Source organism: Lipotes vexillifer, unplaced genomic scaffold (assembly GCF_000442215.2).
Source record: "Lipotes vexillifer unplaced genomic scaffold, Lipotes_vexillifer_v1.1 scaffold1248, whole genome shotgun sequence".
Taxonomy (NCBI): domain Eukaryota; kingdom Metazoa; phylum Chordata; class Mammalia; order Artiodactyla; family Lipotidae; genus Lipotes; species Lipotes vexillifer.
In genome coordinates, this window is record NW_006778262.1 from 424,690 (window position 1) to 431,090 (window position 6,401).

Genomic DNA, 6,401 nt, shown 5'->3' on the forward strand with positions numbered 1-6,401 from the left:
GAATGAAGTCATCACCTGCTGGATATTTCATCAAGAAAACTACCATCCTATCTTCATGCAGTCCTTTGCCAACAACAAAACAACTTCTGAATACTTTATTTCCTCTGAACCTCAGGAAATCCTTACTAGGTAAGCTGTTTGGTGCCCATTTAAAAGCAGAGAAAGGTGAAGCTCAAAGCAGTGGAGTGACTTGCTGAAAGCCAAGTAGCTCACTGGATATGGACAGAAATGAGACTCAGATCCAAATCTTCTGATCACAAATTAAGCACATTTTTCTACTACAGCTTTCTGCCTTTCAACACGAAGCACGGAATCAAAGTCAACAGATTTAGGTAGAGCCACCTTGGGAATAACAAAAGATCTGAGGAAACACACTCGACTCCCATGCAGGTGCTGCCTCTGGTCCAGCTTACATAAGCAGTCGCTTCCGCAAAACCCCCTTCCACTCCCTTCTCCCACCTTCTCCTCCAACTCCGCCGGGATGGAACGGCCAAGCTGGGAGCTACAGAGACGATCCCCAGCAGGCCCTCTCCACAGAAGTGGCTAATGATCTGGAAAAGCTCCTAAGGCTAGAAAACCCAAAGAGGCCTTTCTCACTAAGAACAAAGAGCAGCAAAAGGAAATACAGAGCTAACCTGCAGTGCGCAGCACTCTGTGGGAAGCAAAATTGCATCTGGTGGACACCTTTGTTGATTTCTTGTTCTTTCCCTCTTTACTTGTGTTACCAGCCTCGAGTGTCAATATTCCTCTGGACTCCTCTGCAGATGCCCCCACGTACAATGCCTGAACCCAGTCCAGTTCTGCCACCGGCCAAATCCAGAGATGAACCTAAGCTAACAGCCACCTAAACTCACTGAAGACTAACCCAAAAGATGTTGATGGTTTGCTGTAAATATCCCACACGGGGACAGCCAAGTGAAGCATGCAGGCCAGCAATTTATAGATGCAATAGATGTGAGCAACAGACCATTTATCATAATTCAGCTCTGCTCCCGTTTTTTCTCCAGAAGTCTCTTCAAGTGCTATAAATTATGGGAAAACAATACTATACAAGCCAAACTTAAATATCTGATTTCCCAAACCTGACACTAAGAGAATATCATCAGTCTTTTTTTTTTGGGGGGGGCAGTTTTTTGGAAAGAGAACACTTTACCATTTTGGAAAGGGGGTCAGTGTGAACAATACTAACCCTTTCTCTTTTACTTTGGTTTATGTAAGTATCTACATTATAAGACAGGAGGGAAACAGCTGGGGAAGGTTATAGATTCTTGTCAAACAAAACAGATGTCCCGACACATAAATTTCCACTGTTCCTGAAAGGCTCATAATTAAAAAATAAATCCAAGAGGATTTACTGTAAATTACACACAGAGAGAATAAAATGAATAGGATGTCTTTTTTACACCCTGCATTAACTACATAAAGAGAAGCTAATTTTACGCCCTGCATTAACTACATCATAAAGAGAAGCTAACTCTGTCAAGAGTTTCAGGATAGCAATAGCAAGCACTCCATGGTAATCCTTTCTCTGGTCCTATTCAGTTTTGTCTCTGTTGTATAAAAAAGGTGAGTGTAACCTGACACTGCTCCACAGAGCCTAGATGAAGGGACAATAGGCAGATGTCACTCACAGGAATAGCTTCTCTCCAAATACTGAGCAGATTAATTTCTCAACAATAGACTTCAGTGGAGAGAACTTATATTTGAAACAATACTTTGTAAAAATCCCTCTGCCCTATGACACCCTCCCCTCCACAGAATTTTATTTCATGAATACATACTTCAGCAAAGATCTTTTTGCCTTTGTCAGACACATTTTGTCTGTGATTTCATTAATATCATGATTAATAATTGACACAGAAAATAGTACATCGCAGAAGTGTGAACCAAAAACGAAGAAATGTAAGCTACTTTGAAGCAATCTCTAAATTATTTTGATCTCTTGGCCTTCTCTGATTTTTTTTTAATGATCTAATTCTTGCCTTGTTTAATACGTCTATGTAATCACCACGAGGCCCAGATGAGTGGGAAGACGTTTGGTTTAAAAGAAATCAGCAAAAGAAAGAAGAGCCTCTGTTCACTTGGTGAGAACAACAGATAATCTGAGCAAACTGTGAAACAGGAAAAATGGTGCCTACAGCACCTACCCAGCTCTGTCTTAGTGTCTCTTTCTTTGCACCAATTCTTCACCCTAGGGCACCGATGCCTTCATTCTGCCCAAGCTCTCCCCACAAATTCTTGCCATCCCCCCAAATGTTGCATGTCCCCGAATCAGCCATTCTAATTTCTCCTTCTTGCTTCCCAACCATCCAAACAGAACTCAAACCCTGTCAGAGCAGCTGACCTTAGCCTGGTGGGGTAAGGATGATAAGAAGACTGACTAAACTAATCAGTCAGTGATTCGAAGACCTCCAGGGGACTAAGAGTTGAAAAAGATACCTACTTCCCTACAGAGTTTTTAACGTGTGGGGATTTCAGGATGACAGAGGAAGAGATGTGGGAGACTTCAAGCATGTGAGGAAGGACTGTGTGCAGCCTAGAGTGGCAGACATGGCTAGTGGAAGCCAGAACTCCTACTTGCTGGATTTACCTACTGCTTTCACGAATCCTCCCAATGCAGTGCTTGCACTGAGAGAGCGAGAGGCACTCAGAGCGGGCAGGAGAGATGAAGCCTCTTTGCCATTCCTACTCTGGGGTCTCCACGACAGGCGAGTCTGTTTTAGTGTGAGTGCTCATCTTGGGGTCACACTCCCCAGCGTTCTTGGAAGAGCATTTCCTCTTCCCTCGAATAGGTCAACTTGGGGGTAAAAAGGGCTTATTCCCATGACAGTGTTACCACTGCTCAAAACCTCCAGGAATTCCTAGGAATCGCCTTCAGCAGCCGTATATAAAACACAAACTCAATCTCTTTCCCTCCTTCCTCTCTCGTGCTCTCCCCCGCGCCCCACACACACTAATTTCAGAGTTTAGACTTTGTTTTGGAGCAATGTACTAGCTTGACAACCACTCAGAAGGTATTTTTGGTTATTTTTGGTACTAGCTTGACAACCACCAAGGTATTTTTGGTTATTTCCACAATTAACACCCGCACTCGAAGAATGAAGCTTTGCCCACATGTGACCCTTGCCAGAGCCCGGGCACTGGAAGGGGGAATGAAATCGTTTACCTCCTGTCCAACTCTTTCCGCTCTCAGTAGTGGCACTTCCTTTCTTTTTGAGTAATTTTCTTTAGTACAAGGAAACAAACTGTGTTTAATAAACAAATCCACATATGACAGATTGTGAAAGTCATATAAAATTAGTAGGTATTTATGGCTTCGTTCTCCTGATGCGTCTATGTAAATGTCCAAAACAAGAGGCTGGATTTTGTCATCAAGTCTTTTGACCTTCTACTTGGAACTTCCCTCTCCAATGTGGTAAAGAATCTTCCCTTTGCTCTGCCCACTCTGACCTCAGTTTTTAATCACATATTCTTTACATCTCTAAGAGGACCTTTGCAGCCTAGGGCAGTAGTCACCAAAGTACAGCCTGTAGCCTGTTCTTATAAGTACATTTTTACTGGAATACAGTCACACACACTTTCTATCTCTGGTAGACACCAGAAACGATCCATTAGTGAACAGAAAATGATTTGAAATTATTAGACCAATGAAGGGTTCCCATGCTCAAGAGGGTCACAGGCATGTCAGGTCCATTCCAGAATGGTGTGGTTTCTTTACATCGTAGGGTCTCTTTTACTTTTCTCTAAAAATATCAGATGGCATTTCCTAACCCAAGCTCTGAAGGACAATCTGTTGGAATTTTCCAGAATGTTTAAGCAATGAAAACATCACTGGAATAAGTCTATAATACCCAAGGGGGCTCTACACATTTTGATGTAAAATTTGTTGTATTTTTGCTTTTAAGATTTAACATGGAATGCTTCGGTTCCTCCCAGAAGTTCCCAGGATCCTCATATCCATTTTATAAAAACACTGCCAACTCCAACTAAACGACCAGAAAACAAACCAACAAACAACATTTCTCTTAGAAGTGGAGACACTTTACAAAACAGGAATGGCAAGAAATGGATAAACTGGTAGCACATTATCAGACTTGATAAAGATGCTCATGGCTGTGTCAAATCTTATTCTTCCTACTAAGTCACACTGAATAAAAAAAGAAAATGAAAGTGAGCTGGTAATAATAGACTAGTTATAGCTGCCATGAAATACTCATTAAGTTATATGCGGCATAAATCTCACAGAGTTTTGTAAATTATGGAGGTTCTTACAGGCCAAATAAAGATAAGCTGTACTAACTATGGCTGCCTTCCTCTGTGCTCCTTGGCGTGGCTTTTTAAGATGCTTAAGCTCAGGTTCATAGTACCATATGGTTCCTGAAGCATCTGAGGAAGCATTAAAGGTTCACAACTCTTCTCAAGACCCCTATTCTACGTTTTGAAGGTGATCGTTTCCAAGCAGTCCTTCCCTGCATTCCTAAGCAGAGTCTTGACCTGCTCTGGTTCACTCTGAGATCAGACAGGCTTCCAGCTTAAGCCTCTTCCTTCCAGCTCTCCTGTTTCCAAGGCATACTGGAAGAGCAGGTGCTGGAGACGGGCACTGCTTCCAGGGCCGAGCTTGCTGCTGTGGTTCCAGCCAGCCACCTCCACTCCAGAGCCCAGCAATGAAATCTCATTCTGCTTTCCTCGGTAGATAGGCACGTTCACAAAACTCACATTCAAAGATTCCCAGTAAATGTTGCTTTTCCTCCTTTTTGGAGGTTGGTGATAATCCCCAGTTGACTTTTCCTCTTAACTGCTTTCCCCCCCTACTATTTAAACCTAATTCTTATTGTTCCAAATTAAATCCATTCTTCCTAGCCTTGTTACTGCTAACTAATGAGAACAATTCCTCTCTTTGCTTTTGGTGGCTGCACTTTGGGTACTTATGGATGAGAATCATATCCTTCTTTAGCCTACTTTCTTAACTGCAGACTGCACAGGTGATAAAATGGGTTAATTGTGGCTATAAAAATATTTTCTGTCCTCACAACAAAGTAATTTTTCCTCCAAATCATTTTAATTTCTTAGAATTGCACTGTGTTCTTAATGATCTGCAGTGAGTGAGGGTGCAATCCTATTGGGTTTATATATACAAGCAAACTGCTGGATATATAAGACACACAAATACACCAACTCTTGGTCAATGTGCTGATCCTTTTTGCCCCACCCACTTTGGCCTCAGTTTTTATCACATGTTCTTTATGTCTCTACAAGAAAGTCTGCAGGCTAGGGCAGGGGTCACCAAAGCACAGCCTGCAGCCTGTTTTTATAGATACATTTTTATGGAATATAGTCATACATATTCTTTAAAAATATATTGCCTATAGCTGCTTTCACATTAACAATGGCAGAGTTGAGTAGCTCTGACAGAGACTTATGATCCGAAAAGCCCCAAATATTTCTATTTGGCCCTTTACAGCAAACCTTTGCTGACCCCCCCAACTTAGGAGATCACTGACACTCAAGGTGGCCTTGCAGCTTGCACCAGGTTAAGATGAACCATACCAGGTCAGTCTCTTATTTACACCTAAGTGGTCTGTTAAAAGTTTCACGACAGGTCAAACCACCCAGAAGGGGAGGGAGTCTGGACAGGAAGAGTTTTTAATTTTCTATCCCCGAGGTACCCTCTGGGTATCATGGTTCACATCTGAGGGGTAGAATGAGGCTTAATACACACCACCTCCTGGGTGTGGCTCCAACACACTGAGGCAACGTTACAAGCATGCGCCCCTTTGCCATGTCTATCTAGAATGTTCCAGTGCATTTATCTGCCTCACCAACTCAGACCACCAGGAAGACAAGAGAATCCAGACCACAGTCCGGTACTCACTATGTGAAGCTGAAGGAAGTCCCCGAGGCCTGGGGCGCTGTCTATGCGCACCAAGATGCCGTCCTTCACGGTGGTGCTGAAGCCCACAGCCAGGCGGTCAGAGCGCGTGCTGGGCCTGTCATTGGCCGGCCAGGTGTAGAGGATGAGGCCTCCACTTTTCCCAAAGATGTACGTGGCGCCAGCTGCGAAAGCAAGGAGAGAGGGAGCCGTCAGGACCCTGCAGTGCGTATTGCCAGCTGTGGGTACACTGTTGAGACTCTGCACAGGCAGCTGTGGCAAGAAATGGCCGCCACGTGTCAGTACACGGTGACCAAGAGGGATTGGCATCCAAAGCCTTGGAAGACGGCTGTCACCCCAAATTAAAGATGCAGGCAAAATGAGTCAATAACAAAGCAGATGCTAGCCAGAGACATTCCTCGCATCTTCAGATCCTGCTGTATAAGGGCAGAGGGCAGATAACATGCTGTGGCTGAGAGCTTTGCTACCTTGTGACAAACAACTTTTCTGCCTTCTTCAATCTAGGCCAGGG

General features: G+C 43.6%; 1 protein-coding gene across 2 annotated transcripts in view; it reads right to left on the minus strand.

The window, feature by feature from the left end:
• The window catches only part of LOC103083838 (neurexin-3-beta), a 385,778-nt gene extending 379,656 nt beyond the window's left edge, over nucleotides 1-6,122 (minus strand). For both annotated transcript variants that reach the window (XM_007451554.1, XM_007451555.1), the window contains exon 1: nucleotides 5,873-6,122. The gene's annotated coding sequence lies outside the window, so the exon portion shown is untranslated. The remainder of the gene's footprint in view (nucleotides 1-5,872) is intronic.
• Between the last annotated feature and the right edge of the window lie 279 nt (nucleotides 6,123-6,401).